Below are 21,256 nucleotides of genomic sequence, written 5' to 3' on the forward strand. Positions count from 1 at the left end.
GTTTCGCTGCAGATAATGGGTTATTTAAAGGCTGCGTTTCGATGTCTTGACCACTCCCGCTGGATATACGCTGATCTAATTATTTCCTGAACAACATACCTGTCAAGTTTTGGATTTAAAAATAAGGGAAATTTTCCGGCGCCCGCCGCAAGCAGTCCCACCACCCCAACCAAGCTCCAGTATCCCTTATATCAGGGGTGCACACATTTTTCTGGCTTGCGAGCTACTTTTACAATGACCAAGTCAAAGTGATCTACCCATATATATATATATATATATATATATATATATCATATTAATAGTTGTTACAGTGTTAAAAGCTCCATCTTTGTTTTTATTTTTATCAAGAAAAATTGGTGCACTGCACCTTTACAAAAATAGCGCTGTCTCTTTAAGAAAGACGGTAGTCTGGAGTTGTTGCGTGGCTGTGGATGTGTGCCTCTGAACTGAGGGCATGTTGCAACTATAAAGTAAAAATAAAGATGAAGGTTTGTCTTGCTGTTTGTTTTGGAGTTGCAATGGATGCATGTTTTAGACTAACATAAAAAAAAATAAAAAAATAAATAAATTCAATGGCACGCGATCTACCCGCACTACCATCGCGATCTACAGTACCTGTAGTATGCTACTGCAGGTGGCAGTTATCGCGAGGCTAGTGACAGAGCTCAGATTGGGAATATTTTTATTTTATTTTTTTTACTCCGCCCGGGCCCGGGGTATTATTATTTTTTAATAACGCATGTTAAAATACGGGAGATTTACGGGAAAATACTAATACGGGAGGACGGCGGGAAAGAAGGGTAAAATGCGGGACTTTCCCGGCCAAAACGGGATACTTGACAGGTATGCTGAACAAGTGCAAATGAAACAAAAGTGATATTGGTGAGTAAAACGATGATATTTTATGCTAGAAATAAGGTCCAGGTTGTAAAAAAACAGTAGTTTCCCTTTGAATGCACAGTGGCAAAGCCATAGATGTTACTGTAATGAGCAGTTAAATAAAAATTTCATTTATTTCAAGTCATACATGTTTTAATTTAATTCTAACAAATAGGCTCAGCCTATGGGAAAGAACATTTTACACTAAATGTATCTAATATTGTGTCGTTCATATTTAAATCATTCATTATGTTTTGTTGGGAAAAACAGGATAAAATAAAAAATAAATAAAAAATCGCATATTAAATCGCAATCGCAATATTGGGGGAAAAAAAAAATCGCAATTAGATTATTTTCCCAAATCGTACAGCTCTAGTACCGAGCTATCTGAACGTGTGTGATTGTATTGCAAGTTCACAAATCAGATCGTTGCAACTTCACAAAGCCAATCCTTTTCGTTTTCAAAAGACTTCCCGCACTTACGAGTATCCAAGCCTACGCATACGGATCGGCAGATACGGACAGATCAGGCTGCGCACACACACGGAGTTTTGAGACTATTTTCACGGTGCTCAGATCTGCAAATCCACAAAAGCATGGTGCCTTTAAGTGTCACCGGGAAAATGGGAAATCTGTGCTTTGGGCGAAGAGAGCTATATCTTTCCTTTAGGAAAAATGAATCTTTAGTGATAAAACTCACTTCTCGTTTAGTTACAACACTGAACTCAACAGAGAACCACGTAGATATTAATATATATTTTTAATATTTTAAAAGTTTAAAAATCTTTGGTCCAACAAGTCTTTGGTACAGGCTAAAACTGGTTAGCGCAACCGCAGACAGTACCCCCAGTACCCCCGACTAGTTCGTCTGAAGTATGTTAAAATAATCAAATTCAAGTGTGAATAAAACAAATACTTTGTCATAAGCTCTGCAATAATCTTTTGGATAGATGGCGGTATCTAATGCGCTGCTGATTCCATTCATGGGTAAATGTAACGACTATCAATGCTAATGCTAATTAGGTTATCTCACAGTTAATGTAGTGCTACTACGTAGGTCTGTAAGAAAATGTTAAGTACATCCCTTTGTCTAGGGTTTTGGCTCTGACCAAACTTTCTCTTCTGTTGTGTCCATTTTTGTCCCTCTTCAGAGGAAAATAAAATAAAAATAATATAAGCAAAAAATTTACAGAATTAGCATATGAACAAATGTGCAAAAAACAGAGATGAAAGAATATATATTATATACATAGGAATGATAATAAGGTGATTATACAACCGCTTTTAGCCTATACCAAAAACTTATTGGACCAAAGATTTTTACATTTTTAAAATAATCTTAAATTAAAAATATATATTAATACAGTTGAGGCCAAAATTATTAGCCCCCCTATGGAAATTTGATTCTTTTGAAAATATTTCCCAAGTGCTGTTAAACAGAGCAAAGAATTTTTAACACACGTCTTTCAAACATCCGCCTTTTATTTTGGATGCTTACATTACTTTCCACACAGAAATGAAATTATTTCACAAAAACCAAAAATTACCAGGGTCAAAATTATTAGCCCCCCTGATGTTAATTGTCAATTGGGTAACACTTTACTTGACAGTGTCGACATAAGAGTGACATGACACTGTCACAACTATGACATGACACTGTCATAAACTTTATAAACATGTCATAATCGTTTATGACCTCTGTCATTAAGCGTCATTCGGTTTTTGTTATGACAAGTTGACATTGCTTGGGTTGTCTCGATTATGACAATTTGACATTAATCAAAGTGACATTACCAGAAGTTGTCTTGGTCATGACAAGTTGACATTAAATATGTTTGGGATGTCTTTGTAATGACAACTTGACATTAACCAGGATGACATTACCAGAGGATGTCTTTGTAATGACAACTTGACATTAACCAGGATGACATTACCACACTATAAAATCCAATAGCTACCCTGACGTACATATTTTAGTTAACTTTACTAGGTTATCAAGAATATGCAGTTATTACTGGTATTTATTAAGTAACAGTTACTTGCATGGTGAAAAACGCAAAATACTTAATGTTTAGAGTGGAGATTACTTCATTTAGAGTTAGGCTCACTCGCAACAATAAGCAGCCAACAGAGTCACACTCCCACTGCGCATTTAAAGAAGAAGAAGAAGAAGAAGAAGAAGAAGAAGTGCGCATGCGCAGTAACAAGAAGTCTCTCCCGCTCAGTAACGCACCAGTCAGCACACAGGTAGACCAAGACCGGGACTCCAATGCGAGACACTGAGGGCAGCCTTCTGACTTGACTTTTGAAAATGAATAGGTAAGTTATCCAGCAAGTTTGTCTATTAATGTGTTTTAACTACTGCTACGACTGTTAGCGCTAGCTAACGTTAGCGGTAGCTGTGTTCGGTTTGCAGTAATTTGAACACTGTACAATTAGCCGATTTAGCACATTTGAACACTAGCCTAGCTAATTTGATTTAACAGTTTGAACATTGTACAATTAGCACAATTTAGCGCATTAAGCTAGCGTAATTTGAACACTACAATTCACGGGATTTAGCACATTTAGGTAGGGGTAATTTGAGCAGCGGTCCAGCGCGACCTGTCTGTGCGCCTGTGTGTGTGTACAACTAAGTGCGTGTTTACCCTAATACTCTGCCTCGTCACTAAATACTAAAGGTACAGTCTGCCTATTACTGTTTTAATAAAATTAAACTATTAACAGTAGTGAATGCATTTTTCCACATTGGCCCAGCCCTATTTGCTGGGTGCTGTTTGCTGTTTGTTGCAGGTGTATGCAGAGTTCAATAGGGTAGTCACCAAGAAGTTGCAGGTGTTGTTGAGAGCTTCAAGGCAAAGAAAGGAAGCGTGGGACAGACACTGAAAGAGTTGGTGCAACAAATTGATGCAGGGGTAAGTCTATTAAAGACTTCTTCTGTCTTTATTTTTCTTGGTAAGTTGACTTCAAATAGTGATTGCTATTTTGGAGAAGTAGAGGGGGGAGGAGAAGGAGAGGTGGAGAAGGAGGGAGGTTGCCGTTTTGCTGCTTATTTCTTCAACAATTGTTTTGTACTGTAACCTTTGAATGCTTCATTATCTAGAGCTTAATTTGTTCATCATCCACTTCTAGAAACCAGATGTGACGGCAATGCGCACCTTTGTACTCTGAGGCCTCCCTGTTCTCTTTGGTGATGATCCCAGCGACTTCTATAACACCTGCTTGGTAAGTTCTAATAGGAGCACACACAGTTATGGGGAAATTGGATTTGTATTTACCAGTGTCTCATGAGAGAGAGATTAAAAAGGAGAGAAGAACGAGTAGGAGATGGGGAGAGGAGAGGAAAGGAGAAGAGAAGGAGAGGGGCAGAAGAGACGAGGAGATGGAGAGGGGAAGAGAAGGAGAGGAGATGAAATGGTGACAGTTTTGAATTGACAATTTCCAACATTTACCTGTTGTAAAGTAATGTTTTTGTTTGGTTTCATTACAGGATTGTGACACTGATGAAACCTGGGCTCAGATATCTGTCAGGGTGCTGACTGTTGTCCGTGAAGATGTGCAACTGATTCCACCTACACCCAATATCTTCATTAAAGACAATCTTTAAAAAAAAGTTGATATAAATGGAAGAAAAATAAAAAACAATTGATATAATTGAACTTTCCACTGTGTTATTACCATGATTTATTATGTTTAATTGTAATTCAGATTATTTTAGGTGATTGGGACCTGTTTTTCATATTTGAGCTACCTAGCACTTGGTCTTAATGACAAATCAAAATGGTACCACTTTACTTTAGGTCAGAGAATGTATTCGTTACACTGTCATAATGGTGTCATGACAGCCATTATCCTTCATGATATCTTAATGACAAATCAAAATGGTACCACTTTACTTTAGGTCAGAGAATGTATTCGTTACACTGTCATAATGGTGTCATGACAGCCATTATTCTTCATGATATCTTAATGACAAATCAAAATGGTACCACTTTACTTTAGGTCAGAGAATGTATTCGTTACACTGTCATAATGGTGTCATGACAGTCAGTTTTGTGAAATATCCTGTCATGTCACACACACACACACACACACACACATCTATCTGACCAAGCGCTATAATTGGTCTCTAATCTTGCACATCTAATTATAATAATCATTATGTCAACATGTCATGAATACAAAAAGAGGTGGATTTTCTGTTTATGTCAAGCTGTCATGACAAAGACATCCTCTGGTAATGTCATCCTGGTTAATGCCAAGTTATCTTAATTAGGACACTCCAAACTAATTTAATGTCAGGTTGTCATGACAAAGACATCCTCTGGTAATGTCATCCTGGTTAATGTCAAGTTGTCATTACAAAGACGTCCCAAACATATTTAATGTCAACTTGTCATGACCAAGACAACTTCTGGTAATGTCACTTTGATTAATGTCAAATTGTCATAATCGAGACAACCCAAGCAATGTCAACTTGTCATAACAAAAACCGAATGACACTTAATGACAGAGGTCATAAACGTTTATGACATGTTTATAAAGTTTATGACACTTTTATGACAGTGTCATGTCATAGTTATGACAGTGTCATGTCACTCTTATGACGACACTGTCAAGTAAAGTGTTACCGTCAAGGTAGTATCCTTTTTGCTGGATAACAGCCTGTAGTTGTTTGGTGTAGTTTTAAACAAGTCCCTGACACGTCTCCTGAGGAATGCCAGCCCATTCTTCTTTGGCAAATCTCTGAAGCTCTTCCAGATTTGATGGCATTCTGATATGGACCTTGGTCTTTAGTTCATCCCCGTTTTTTTCTATAGGATTCAAGTCAGGGCTTTGTGCAGGCCATTCAATAACATTCACTTTGGTCTTCTGGAGGTAGTTCTTCACCAGGAGTGACGTGTGTTTTGGGTCGTTGTCGTGTTGGAAGACATAGCAATGACCCAGACCCAGTTTTGCTGCTGACTGCTTGACATTTTCTTTAAAAATCTTCACATATCCTTCTTTCTTCATGATTCCTTCCACCTTGACCAGATTCCCAGTTCCAGATGCACTAAAGCATCCCCACAGGATAATACTCCTTCCACCGTGTTTCACTGTGGGGATGGTGTTCTTTGGGTTATACGCCTCACCCTTCTTTCTCCAAACATAAGCAATGTCTCTGTGGCCAAAGAGCTCTCGTTTCGTCTCATCTGACCAAAGGACATGCTTCCAGTATGCATCATCTTTTTCCAGGTTGTCCTTAGCATACTTCAGTCTGCCTTTAAGGTCTCTTCTGCAGAAGTGGAGTTTTTCTTGGTCTGCAACCTCGCAGTCCATTCCTGTGCAGAACTCTCATGATTGTCTTCTTTGAGACTACAATTCCCGACAAGGCTAAGTCATTCCCTAGTGTCTTGGCGGTTGTTCTGGGGTCTTTAGACACATCTATCTTTCCAGGGTCTTTGAAATACTTCGCTTCCTACCTCTGCCAGGCTTGTTCCGTACAATGTGGCTCTCTTTTAATTTCTTGATGATGGTTCTCACTCCACTTCTTGACACTTGGAAATGCTGTGATAACTTTGTGTATCCTTCTCCTGCTTTGTGAGCATCAACAATTCTCTTTCGCAAGTCTAAACTGATTTCTTTTGTTTGCTAACATTAATCAAGAACGAAAGTCGGAGGTTCGAAGACGATCAGATACCGTCGTAGTTCCGACCATAAACGATGCCAACTAGCGATCCGGCGGTGTTATTCCCATGACCCGCCGGGCAGCGTCCGGGAAACCAAAGTCTTTGGGCACGATGCTTCCTCAAGTGCCAGCCAAAACCCTTACTGGAGGATTTATACTGTGTGTAAATTGGAAGATAACTCTTCATTTTAACTTGATTTTACAAGCTTTGAGCATTACAAAGTCAAAGCACATCATTGCACAACAGTGGTTTGTGCTATGGCTAAATAAAATGGTCAGTTCTTAAGGGGGCTAATAATATTGACCGTGGTAATTTTTAATTTTTTTGAACAATTCTGTTATTGTGTGCAAATTGAAGTAATTTATGCTTTCTAAAGAAAACTAGTATGTTTAGAAATGCTATGTTGAAAATTCCATGCTCTACTAAAAAAGCACTTGGGAAAATTTTGAAAAAAATAATTAATTTCATGGGGGGCTAATAATTTCGGCCTCAACTGTATCTACGTGGTCCTGTGTTGTGTTGAGTTCAGTGTTGTAACTAAACGAGAAGCGATTTATATCAGTAACGATTCATTTTCCCTAAAGGAACGATATAGCTCACTTCGCCCAAAACCCAGACTTCCCATTTTCCCGGTGGCAAGAAGTCTTTTGAAAATGAAAAGAATGAGCTTTGTGAAGTTAAACGTTCTGATTTGTGAATTTGCAATACAATCACATACGTTCAGATAGCTCGGTACGCATTTGTGACCCCCAAAATTCACACACAAATCGTCGTACACACACACACACACACACACACAAATTGTTGTACACACACACACACATCGTTGTACGCATTTGTGAATGTTTCACGTGTGGATCATGGAACACGCATTTGTGATCATTTTCGCTTGTCGGCTCAATTTAACCGCTATAGCCGCTAATTTGTCAACGCTATGGGAGAATGGCAAGACACGCTTGCCAGTCTGACCGGATTCGTACCATAAGTTTACAATTTTCAATGGCCTCCCAGAAAACAGACAATGACAGTCATATTAATTTTTGTTATTGCAAACTGTTACTTATTTGAAGGGTGTAGAGCATATGTGTCACACTCAAGGCCCGCAGGCCACATCCGGCCCGGCGTGCAATTATATCCGGCCCACGAGATCATTTTATATAGATCCTTTATGATTGTTATTAATGGCCCGGCGATATGAAGCACTGATAACACACAAACTACAGATCCCATAGTGCAGCGCAACAGCTGCCTTGCCGAACGATAGGTTACCCGGAACATTCCCACGTCAATCAAGTCAAGCGTCTGTTGCTGTTAGTAGTGTAAAACCCGGATCTTTTGAGGGATTCGGATCGGTCTGAGTCACTCATTTGTATGAGCCGGGTTTTGCGAGTCACTTGAGTCACTTGAGTCACTTGTCCCAAAATGGCCCGACTGCGAAAGAAAGTGTTCAGTACATTCACTCGAGACATAATAAAGCATAGTAAACACCTAACAAAGGATTATTACAGTTACCTGTTATTGCCATTTATCAGTTACATAGCCACTGAAAATCTTATCAAGTATCTTAAATAAGCTTAAACCTAAAGCTCAAAATTAAACTGTGCAAAAAAAATAAAATAAAATTAAAAAATTAATGAGGACAGGGTCACTACTACGAAATAATATTTTATTTTCTTATGGTCTAAAATGTATGTGGAGTGGATGCAGAGGCTATTAATTCATTCACAACGTTAAGTTTCGTTTCTCTGCCGACCGAGTGAATGGCTGTTGACTCCCTGCGTTCGGTTAAGCAGGGACTCATGAGTAGCGAATCAGTTTCATGAGTGGCGGATCAGCAGCGGACTCATGAGTAGCGAATCCGCAGCGGACTCATGAGTGACGGATCGGACTCATGAGTGACGGCTCTGCAGCGGATTCGTGAGTGGCGGATCGGATTCATGGGTGGTGAATCCGCAGCGGATCGGACTCATGAGTGGTGGATCAACAGCGGATTCATGAGTGGCAGATCCGCTACAGATTCGCTACTCATGAATCCCTGCTGGCTGAGTGCAGGTGGCGCTGCTAGTGGTCAGGTCGAGTAATACATTTTGTGATCTCACTTGGCGGAGAAGCACAATGTACATATGTTTGAATGGTGCCGTTTATTGATTATATATTAATCAAATGTGGTAGGACTCAACTGAGCCGATTCAATAGACGTCTAGATCCATGATTCTTGAGTCTACTTTGGTGGCCGGTTCAATGAGCCGGATCCCAAATCTTTTTTCCACCACTAGTTGCTGTATACAACCCTATCGTAAAGTCAAAGCTAGCCCCCAACGATGGCGAAAAGAAAAGTCAATTCTGAAAACAGAGCCTTTCAAAACCGATGGAAGGCTGAGTATATGTTTATTGACATTGCCGGTAAACCCGTTTGTCTTATTTGTGGAGCCAATGTGGCTTAATTAAGGAATTTAATCTAAGACGGCACTTCGAGACAAAACATCAGGATAAGCTGAAAAACCTGAATGCAGAGCAGAAGGTAGAAGAGTTAAAGAAGAATCTGACACCTCAGCAGATGTTTTTCACCAAAGCGAAATCACAAAGTGAAGCTGCTGTGAAAGCAAGCTTATTGTGGCAGAACAGATAGCCAAATCAGCCTGGCCTTTTACCGAGGGAGAATCTCTGAAGACCTGCATGATGAAGGTGTGAGACGTCTTGTGTCCAGACAAAAAGCAGATGTTGGCTAATGTAAGCCTGAGTAGAAATACAGTTGCTGATCGGGTTTGTGAGATGGCCACTGATTTAAGAACACAGTTGATTGAAAGAAACAAAGACTTTATTGCATACTTTCTTGCTGTGGATGAAAGTACCGAAATGCAGTGTTGCCAACTTGGCGACTTTCTCGCTAAATCCAGCGACTTTCAAATCCTCTTGGCGACTTTTTTTTTTTGTCAAAAGCGACTAGCGACTAATCTAGCGACTTTTTCTGGTGTTATTGGAGACTTTTCTGGTTCTTGGAGACTCTGATGTGAGAGCACATATCGGTTTTCAGTTACTGTCCTCAACAAGCAGCGGGTGCTGCCGTGAGCCCCTCTCCCGTCCCAAAGCACTCACAGGTGGTCAGTCTCACAGAAGCCCCGCGCAGCAGCAGTCAGAGCAGAGGAGACCCACGCCACTCCGCGTCCAGACTGCAAATGAATGGCGCATGCGCAAAGCTGCCGCTGATCGCGCCCTGGTCTACAGAGCGGGATGTAACTGTAAATGTTTCTTCACTGTCACACTAAAATAAATAATAAAATAATAATCCATTTAGATTGTTAATTTTGTCAAGTTAAAACCGTTTATACAAAAATTTTTAAAAATGTTCTAGTTATGGCAAAAAATGCTCACGTTTTACTGTGACTGTGACTTGTAGGCTCCTTAGTGGAGCATAAGGTTAGAAACTAAACCAAACTTAAGAAAACTAAAAAAAACAAAAAAAGACTTAAATAACTGTGCCAGAGTGTCTCTTTTGAGTAGCGGTGGAAAAAAAGATTCGGGATCCAGCTCATTGAGCCGATTCAATAGACGTCTAGATTCATGATTCTTGAGTCTTCTTTGGTGGCCGATTCAGTTGAGTCCTACCACATTTGATTAATATATAATCAATAAACGGCACCATTCAAACATACGCACATTTTGCTTCTCTGCCAAGTGAGATCACAAAATGTATTACTCGACCTGACCACTAGCAGCGCCACCTGCACTCAGCCAGCAGGGATTCATGAGTAGCGAATCTGTAGCGGATCCACCACTCATGAATCCGTTGTTTATCCCTCACTCATGAGTCCGCTGCTGATTCGCAACTCATGAGTCCGATCCGTCACTCATGAATCCGCTGCGGATCCGTCACTCATGAGTCCGCTGCGGATTCGCCACTCATCCCTGCAAACATTTCGACGTCTAATAAACGTTGAAATGACGTCTAAACGTACACGTCGCCAGGAGGTCTAAAACTAATGCTGAAATGCAAATTGAAACGACGTCGCGTTGCAACCTCGACGTCTTTTTAACGGTCGTAAACAACGTCTCCACAACGTCACGTTGTAACACAGATGTCTTCTAAACGCGCATTATTCACCTTCTAAAAACGATCCAGTGTAAATATTCTGATATATATATTTTTACAGCTGTATGTGTCGAGTTTTAGATGTTGTTTCTGCAGTGGAGTTAAAGAGGTTGACAAATGCAGGTAGAGAAGATGTTGACATTGCGATCTGACGTCTTTTCAACCTGCATTTCAGCATTACTTTTAAACCCCCTGGCTGCGTCTAGGTCTCGACGTCGTTTTAACGTTTGTTCAACGTCGAAATGTTATCTGTTCAAATTGACTGATTAACTGTAAAAACAATTAGCGTTTACATATAGATAATACATTTAATGAATAATAAATTATATTAAAAATATTTTTTGCTATAAATTAACACATTATATACAATGTATTAACAGAACCTAGCTTTGGGGGGAAATTATAAGTTTGACAACACAAAAGTGCAATTTCTTTAAAGTTTTATTACACAAACAATCAGGACACTTGAAAAACTAACAAATAATGAGACATACAGCTCTGGAAAAAGTTAAGAGACCACTTCAAAATGATCAGTTCCTCTGGTTTTACTATTCATAGCTATGTGTTTGAGTAAAATGAACACTCTTGTTTCATTCTATAACCTACTGACAAAATTTCTCCCAAATTGGAAATAAAAATATTGTCATTTAGAACATTTATTTGCAGAAAATGGCAACAGGTTAAAATAACAAAACAATTCTGGTGTTTTCAGACGTATAATGCAGTGGAGTGGAGATCCTCACTCTGTCATGTGAAGCTGGAAAAACATTTGAAGTATATTACTTAACAATTCTTAAACACATCTTGGGAAATTGTACACTGTTTTACCATCTAATTCACCTACGTACATACATCACATGAATGTTAAGTCATGAAACAGACATAAATTGCTTTTTGGTTATATTTACATATGGGCCAAAAAGTCCCAGATAATGATAAAATAAAAACATTACATGATTTTAAATAGAAGAAGCATTGTTGATTAACAAAGCAGACAATTAGGCATTGCATTGGGAGTCAAATTTTTATATTCACAATCCACTGAATGTTAACATTTTAACAGCTAATCAATAGATTAGACCATTGTTTTTTTATGAAGATAAATTAACATTTTCAAATTATCTTGGGGAAAAAATGCATTTTCTGGAAACCTCCATGTCAGCTGGTCTGTATAAGTGCTTCACTGATTCATGTCTGGATTTCTAAACTCCAATAGTCCAAAAATATCAGAATATTAGACAGAAAGCACACTGAAGAGGCCTGTTTCATGTTAGCCGAGTGAGCAGCTAGCTTGAAACCCACTCGACAGTTAAACACATAACGCACGGTCGGTCAATGCCACTTTTTAAAACACAGAAAGTTGCATATGAACCTACAGTTTATGATATGAACACATATAAACCGTCTCTAATGTTTTATGTCAATGAACTTACCGAAAAAACTGTTCGGTACTTTCCGTGCTTGCTTCTCTGCAGTCGTGTTCCGCTGCCAGGTTTGAAGTAGAAGGTCCCGCCCTTTTCGCCTCTGATTGGCTAGAAGGGCTCTCACCCGATTGGTTGTATACGTTTAATTTTTTCTTCTAGTTGGTTTGTGGTCGAGGTGCAACCTAGACCTACATTAGGCGCGTTCGACTTCATGCAGATCTGTGCAGATCTGACTTGACGTGATGCATGCTGGGTCGAACAAGTTCATTTTAACCAATCATATTCGAGGTCTATGAGCAGAACAACCCAGCATGCATCACGTCAAGTCAGATCTGTACAGATCTGCATGAAGTCGAACGCGCCTATTTTTTTCATCTAGTTGGTTTGTGGTCGAGGTGCAACCTAGACCTATTTTAAACTCGTTTCACGCTAGAGGTCGCCCTTAGACCTGCCGTCAACCCCCAGGTTGATGAAATGTTTGCAGGGAAAGTATAACAATGTGGGGCCCGCACAGTTTATTCGCTCCATTCTTGAACCAATGCCTCATCTCCGTCTACATGCGGCTCGAACCTTGTGCATGTTTGGTAGCACATATCTGTGTGAGAAGCTGTTCTCAGTGATGAAAATTAACAAAACAGCACACAGGAGTCGTCTCACTGATGAACACCTGCAGTCCTGAAAATGTCCACAACACAGAACCTTACACCAGACATAGACAACTTGTTGCCAAGAAAAGATGCCAGGCATTCAGCTCTGACAAAATAGCATAAGAGCAAAGAAAATGAATGTTTTGATTTGTTGTTTTTATTTTTTGCTGAAAAGCAAATTTTATTTATATTTCCAAGGTTTTATGGACCATGCTCTTATTTTGAATTTTTATGGGGAGCAAAAGCAAAAATTTAAGTTTATTTTTTTATAAAATGGCACAACAGCAAAGAAAACAATGTTTTGATTTTTACTTTTGCGGAAAAGCATTATTTTTATTTATTTATTTTCATGGTTTTTTTGCAGCATGTTCATAGTTGTAATTTGTATAATTTTGACAAGAGATATTTTTATGGAGAGAAAATTATTTTAAGTTATATAAAGTTTAAGTGTATTTTTTCTCTAATAATATTCCTGTCTGTTTTAAATTCATGTTTTTCCGGCAATACAGATGCATTCTAAAAAAGCTGGGGGTGTTAACTGCCGTTTCGATCGCTAATCATTTGTCTTTTTCTACTTGTGCAGACGGAGTCATCCTGTTTGATAATCGGGCAACTGAAGACTTCATAAGGGCACTTTTTTAACTTTTATTTTTATTATTATGTTATTGTTCTATTTGTATTATATTTGTATTGTTACATTTTTATTCACAGACCGAAGGTAATTTTATTTATTGTATTTTACCACTTTTTCACAAATTGTACTGCATTTTATGCTGCCTAAGACTGACGTTTGCAATAAAGATTGGAGAAAAAACTGTCGGGATTGTGATTTATTGTAGACCTGACTGTAGTCTAAAATGAGTTTAAATTTAACGTAGAAACGACGTCTAGAAGACCACATTTGGACTACAACTGGCTGTACTGTGGACTATGGAAAGCCGTTTGAGCATTTATTCAATATCCTTGATATCGGACTTAAGGTCCATGTACTAGTAAGCTTTTTGTCCTCACTAGTAAGACGATTTTGCGCACTAGTAGAACTACTAGGGCACACTAGTAGAACGACTGTGTCTTACTAGTAAAGTTTTTTACACTACTAGTGCCACTTTTGGCCTACTAGTGCGCAATCATACCCTACATATAAACTACTGTGCTGCACTAGTAACACTACTACGCCCTACTAGTAGGCATGTGTCACGCACTAGTAGCCTCCTGGACCCTACTAGTAGCACCAAAATGCCCACTAGTAGCAATAGTAAGGCATTTTTGACCTCACTAGTACTACTAGTAAGTACAAAATGTCCACTAGTAGTACGAGTAAGGTATATTTTACCTTACTCGTACTACTAGTAACAGCAAGAATGCCCACTAGTAGTACTAGTGAGAGCCAAAATGTCCACTAGTAGCACCAGTAAGATGTTTTTGATCTTACTAGTACTACTAGTGAGGTTCAAAATGTCTACTAGTAATACTAGTATGTCTCTTTCGACATCACTAGTACTACTAGTGGACATTGTCGCTGTTACTAGTAGTACTAGTAAGGCCCAAATTGTCAACTAGTACTACTAGTAAGAGCCACAGCAACCACTAGTAGCACTAGTTGGGTTATTTTGGACCTTACTAGTACTACTAGTAAGGGCAAAAGTGTCCACTAGTAGTACTAGTAAGGTGTTTTTGGCCTACTAGTAGTACTAGTAAGGGTCTAAATGTTCACTAGTAGAACAAGTGAAATAAAATGCTAATGGGGAGGTGGGGACAGCACATGCATTGAGGTTTCCTATTGGCTCTTCTGAAAGGATTCCACCCAGCAAAAACTTAACCCCATAAAGCCTGATGAGCTATTACTGTTGTTCTTGTTGGTAATAAGAAGAACAATAATGATGTTATGTTATGATGATGATATCAACAATGTCAGATATCTGATGTCCTGGATATGCATATCCGTGATATACGTGATATCACTGATATCAACCTTGATATCCGTGAGGATATCACGGATATCACGGATATCAACCATCAACCTTGCACTAGCGCTCCTACCGGTAACAGGAGAGTATTGCGGATTGCGGGGGATTAATCAACGACATCGATCGTTGGACGAATTAAGGTAAGTAGGCTACAGCAAATGTGTTTAATTAACATTTGAGAACAATATAACATGTTGTCAGCTCGTTTTAATGTTCATTCGCCTTCTAGTATACTATCTAGAATTACTACGGGGGATAATTAACGTTATAAGAGCTAACGTTAAATTAAAACAACTAGCCAAAAGTTATTTTTTTGAAAAGTAAGCTAGCTAGCTAGCTAGCTAGCATGATAACAGTTATCTAAATATGACTTTGAGAAGACGTCAGGACATGCACAGGTGAATATCATGTTTGTAACCATGTTGCTAAAGCTAAATAAAGTTGTTTAAAAAGTGAAAACCTGGAATGGAAAAGGACAGACCGATAAGACAGGTGTCCATTGCGTCTGTAAGCAGATTTTCAAATGCTATTATCATACTTTACATATTTAATTTACCAATCACAGTATCTATTGTTCTGAAGAGAAAGCGTGTGTTGAAGTAGTTAAGTAATATATTAATTTATAACTGCCCTATGTCTGAAATCAGGCATGGTCCCTGAGAACATGAGGCCCTCTTGACAGGTCAGAGTGATCATGGGATTTAAAAGTGTGAAGTAGTACACAATGTACATACTAGATTGTGTACTACATGCATACTGTGTTACATAATGCACCTTTTACACTAATTTATCGCGTCATCTTCAGATATAGGCTGTTGCATACATATACAGAATGTGGATCATTTAGCCAGGTATTCTGATTACAAAATATCTGCATACCTGAGGAATGTGTCGTTGTACATCTTCCAATAATCTTAAAGCAATTTAACAGTAATACTTAATGCTGTCTATCTGTCTGTCTTGCAGTGGGACAAAGTGGAAAAACTCCTGGGAGCCAAAAGACAACATTCAAAGGTAACATCCTGAAATAGACAGTTACTGTGTCATTTTTTGTTATTGTTGCTGTGTTGTATGCCAGTTATGGAGACTGACAGTTATTATATATTCTTTGACATATTTGCTTTATGATCTGTTTTGCTTGATCTTTGAGGAGACAGGCTACATGAATTCATTCATTCATTCATCTTCTATACCCGCTTATTCCTGTTAAGGGTCGCGGGGTCTGCTGGAGCCTTTCCCAGCTCTCATCGGGCGAGAGGCGGGGTACACCCTGGACAGGTCACCAGTCTATCGGAGGGCTAACACAGAGAGACAGACAACCATTCACACTCACGTGCACACCTATGGCCAATTAGAATCACCAATGAACCTAACCAGCATGTCCCTGGACGGCGGGAAGAAGCGGGAGTACCCGGAGAGAACCCACGCAAACACAGGGAGAACATGCAAACTCCACACAGAAAGGCCCAGTAGGCCCATGGATTCGAACCGGTCACCTTCTCGCTGTGAGGCATCAGTGCTAACCACCTTGGCTACGTGAATGATAAATGTTAATGTCTGGTAATGTTTTAAAATAAAATACCTGCCACCTGTCTCTGTCTGTGTCCATTTCCATTCAATTCAGTTTCATGATTGTTTACAGTTTATAAATTAGCAGCCTGAATAGGTTTGTTTTCACTAAAAAAGGGTGAGGGGTTAACAGACAACTTCATCCAATCACACCCATTACAGTAGCTTAGCCAGCATAAAAGACAAGCCCATGTCATCGAGAAGTACATTCTTACCCATCAGCAGAATTTTTGTGCTTATACTGCTTGTTAATTACTCAGAATTTATTTAGTTTTGATTAACATTTATTGTTAAAGGCATAAGCCGTGAATCTGTAGTTACACTATAGGTGAGGATAGAAGTTACAATATTCTGAAATCAAGGAATGCCTCTGTCGCATATCCTCATTAGTGTTTTGTTGAGATACTGTTTTTTCATTGAAACACAGATGTCAGAAATGACCTATTGGACATCATAACAACGGTATGTGTAACTGATTTACTCAAAGTCCCTTGACAAATAACTGTTGTGATGTTAGTTTACACACAGGTTCAAGATGTCTGGTGGAATTAATTGGCAAAAACAAATGAGCAGATACAATATAAATTGCTAATTCAGTTGTAAATCTGTCAGATATGATTACCTTAGATGATTTTTTCCTCATTGTTTAAAAAAAAAAAAAATACTTATATCATGGGCTAAGTCCTCAAAAGGCTCTCTGAATCTAAGCCTGGGCGCAGCTGTGTTCATGAAATGTGAAAATCCATACTTTATTGTTGGACTATAATAAAGATATTGTTGGAAAGGTCTCAACATGGGGAATAACATCTTAGTTTAGGGGTTGTAACTGACTCCTTCTTTGAACTATTGACCTTTGAACCCTGACTTCTGAGAATTTTTGAAGGCTTGTAATTCTGCATCAAAAGGGGCTATAGACATGGGACAAAGTGCTGTAGAAGGCAGAGTTGCCTTTTGTGCCTGTGTGACTATACCTGGTGGATATAGACAGAAAGTGGGAGCGCTGTCCAAAATGGTATCTTTTCACCCACTTAACAATTATATGCTTAAATTCTGGTCACAGAAATGTGTTTCCCACACCCTTAAACCCTCGGCTATGTATTAATTTTATTATTTATATCCCTATTCGAGGAAATCACTAATCGTGGTAGAAACTACAAATCCCTTGAGCTGCGACATGTAGCTTGATACCAAGTCACGTGATATTTGTAGTTTTTTCATTTTCAAACATATGTTAAAATAGGGTTGTAAAAAATATATATATACTGATTACATCGAATATCTAGTATTGCCGAACTAGCGATGACATTGCTTTAAGTCGATATATGTTAAGAAAAAGTAAAGAGAGTTTATTTAGGATGTGTTTAGAACCGCGCAATATAGATTTATGCCAAACAGCAATGCAGTTTGGTTCTCCCGCTTCAGTAGGCAGGGTTTGGATTAGTTTATCTGCTGAACACATGAAATATTTACTACAGCCGAACTTGTAATGGCACTGATTATAGTTGCTTTAAGTTAAGAAATGACACACAACACTGCATTTTAGTCGTTTATTTGAAAATATTATGAAGCTTTGCTGTAGCTTGGTTGAGCGGCAGAAACCGAACGCAGCCAATCCACGGCGGACAGCCGACCTCATAAGATTCTTTTAATAATACAGTTCAAAATGCACGTGTGGACCAGGTTTAACGAATGCATTGAGTAACACGGCATTAGTAGCATTCACTTTGAGGATGTGGGTAGTATTTTCACACTAATCGGCTCGTTTTCTACCCCGGGATGACGACGGAGGTTGACCGGCCGATCAGCTCAGGAGCCCGGCCGCTCGTCTCTGAGATGACTCACCGCCCCCGGTTCCACAGGTGGTGCTTCACTTCTCCGAAAACATCGGAGCAAACTTCCAACCAGGCGTTATTTGGATAAACTGATCACATATTGGGGATCTACACCGTTACTTTCTAGCATGAAAAAATATAAAAACTTAATAAAGTGACGTATTAACAGCTATAGAGCGGGAATCAAAACAGCTTTTAGCCTGCTTATTACGATGCCGCTAGAGGGCACTAGCGCACCCCCAAACGTAACACTGGGTCGTAATTTGGTGGTCGTTCAACCTTGATATCCGTGATATCACGGATATCAAGGTTGCAACTTGATATCCGTGATATCAGTGATATCAAGGTTGATCAACCTTGATATCCTTGATATCACGGATATCACTGATATCGCTGATATCCGAGATATATTCTAAGCTGATCTAGAGACAGATAGATAGATATTTAGTGGCTAAGATATGCCCAGAATTATTATTTTAATGATAAAAACTATTATATTATTTTAATGATAAAAACGATAACGATATCACTGATATCAGATATCCGAGATATCAGCGATATCAGGGATATCAAGGTTGATCAAGGTTGATATCCGTGATGTCCGTGATATCAACCTTGGATCAACCTTGATATCCGAGATATCCGAGATATCACGGATATCACTGATATCACTGATATCACGGATATCGCTGATATCACGGATATCAAGGTTGATCAAGGTTGATATCCGTGATATCAGTGATATCGTTATCGTTTTTATCATTAAAATAATAATTCTGGGCATATCTTAGCCACTAAATATCTATCTATCTGTCTCTAGATCAGCTTAGAATATTTGAATTCCTACAAATGAAGATAAAATTGATATTGATTTGTAAGTAGCAAATATGTAATAAACATGAATAAGCAAAAAATACAAAAGAAAAATAAATAAATGACCTAATTAATAATCATTTTAATATTAGAAATGCATTGAGTTTATTTTCATTTTATAATAATACAAAACAAGTTGACACATCATCCAAAATGACTGCTGCTAAACACTCTGGTATTCAGAGCTGCCCCTTTAAGGCCTCAAGCACACAGTTTGAACATTCACCAATCAAAATCCATGTCCCACCTTCTTCATTTGCATGCAGTCCACTAGTACTACTAGTGGCTACATCTTGCGACTTACATGTACACAAGTAATGGCCAGAATGTCCACTAGTAACACTAGTGAGACTATTATGATGTTACTAGTACTTCTAGTATGTACCGAACTGTCCACTAGTAGTACTAGTACGGCATTTGTGACCTTACTAGTACTACTAGTGTGGGCCAGAATGTCTACAAGTACTACTAGTAACACGCAAAATGTCTACTAGTAGCACTAGTGAGACATTCATGATCTTACTAGTACCACTAGTAGAGGGCAACATGTCTACTAGTAGTACTAGTAACAGCCAAAATGTCTACTAGTTGCACTAGTAAGGGCCAAGATATGTACTAGTAGCACTAGTAAATGGCAAAATATCCACTAGTAGCACTAGTGGGGGACTTTTGCACCTTACTAGTAGTACTAGTAACATCAAAAATGCTTACTAGTGTTACTAGTGACAGATATCTTTTTCTTACTAGTGTAACTAGTAGAACAAAGTTTGTCTTACTAGTGAGCCTCCGGACCTAACATGTAAGGAGTTTGGCTGTACTAGTATGACACAATACACTACTAGTGTGCACCTAGCACGCTACTAGTATGCAATTGCACATTACTAGTGCGCGACTTCATTCAACTAGTAAGACATTTCTGTAACATGTAAGACATTTCTGCGAACTAGTAGGACAACTTTGGCATACTAGTAGGACAACTACGTCTTACTAGTGAAGCAAAACTGTGCACTAGTTGAAAACTGTGCGCTACTAGTACTACTAGTGACACTATAAAATTCTACTAGTTAACATCTACCGCCTCACTAGTAGTACTAGTAGCGCACAGTTGTCAACTAGTGCACAGTTTTGCTTCACTAGCAAGACGTAGTTGTCCTACTAGTATGCCAAAGTTGTCCTAGTAGTGTGCAGAAATGTCTTACATGTTACAGAAATGTCTTACTAGTTGAATGAAGTCGCGCACTAGTAGTGTGCAATTGCATACTAGTAGCGTGCTAGGTGCGCACTAGTAGTGTATTGTGTCATACTAGTACAGCCAAACTCCTTACATGTTGGGTTCGGAGGCTCACCAGTAAGACAAACTTTGTTCTACTAGTTACACTAGTAAGAAAAAAATATCTGTCACTAGTAACACTAGTGGGCATTCTCGCTGTTACTAGTAGTACTAATAAGGGAAAATATACCTTATTAGTACAACTAGTGGACATTTTTGTACGTACTAGTAGTACTAGTGAGGTCAAAAATGCCTTACTATTGCTACTAGTGGGCATTTTGGTGCTACTAGTAGGGTCCAGGAGGCTACTAGTGCGTGACACATGCCTACTAGTAGGGCGTAGTAGTGTTACTAGTGCAGCACAGTAGTTTACATGTAGGGTTTGATTGCGCACTAGTAGGCCAAAAGTGGCACTCGTAGTGTAAAAAACGTTACTAGTAAGACACAGTCGTTCTACTAGTGTGCCCTAGTAGTTCTACTAGTGCGCAAAATCGTCTTACTAGTGAGGACAAAATGCTTACTAGTACATGGACCTTAAGTCCGATATCAAGGATATTGAATAAATGCTCAAACGGCTTCCCATAGTGGACGTCAGTAACGGACGTTCACTCGACGTCGGGAAAAGACGTCGTCTGGCGTCACAGTCTGCACCTTCCGAGGACCAAACTTCGACGTGCAAAAACGACGTTGAAAAGACGTTATTTGAACGTGTCTTTGCGCAGTGGGTTTATGTTAAAAAAAACATTGAGTTTTGTTCAATAAATGTTTATCCTGTTCGGCCCGCGACCTAAACTGTGTTTTGAGTTTTGGCCCCCTGTGCAACTGAGTTTGACACCTGTAGGGTGTATCGTGAATAAATTGTTTAAACCTGCTTACAGTTGTGTTTTGAAGTGGTCTTAAGTGGCTACATTAAACAAGCAAGAAATAACACAAACGGCTTTTGACGTCATGCCATCATGATATCACACTGTTACTTATTCAAAGAATACGTGAGTGTCTTGCTGCGGGATGCCATAAGCCACTTATCGATCTCGAC

At 39.0% G+C, this 21,256-nt stretch overlaps 1 protein-coding gene across 2 annotated transcripts in view; it reads right to left on the reverse strand.

Moving 5' to 3' along the window:
- The window catches only part of lrrc40 (leucine rich repeat containing 40), a 64,048-nt gene that overhangs the window by 42,250 nt on the left and 542 nt on the right, over positions 1–21,256 (reverse strand). The gene's annotated exons all lie outside the window — the stretch shown is intronic.

The sequence above is a fragment of the Chelon labrosus genome, assembly GCF_963514085.1.
Source record: "Chelon labrosus genome assembly, chromosome: 6".
Classification (NCBI taxonomy): domain Eukaryota; kingdom Metazoa; phylum Chordata; class Actinopteri; order Mugiliformes; family Mugilidae; genus Chelon; species Chelon labrosus.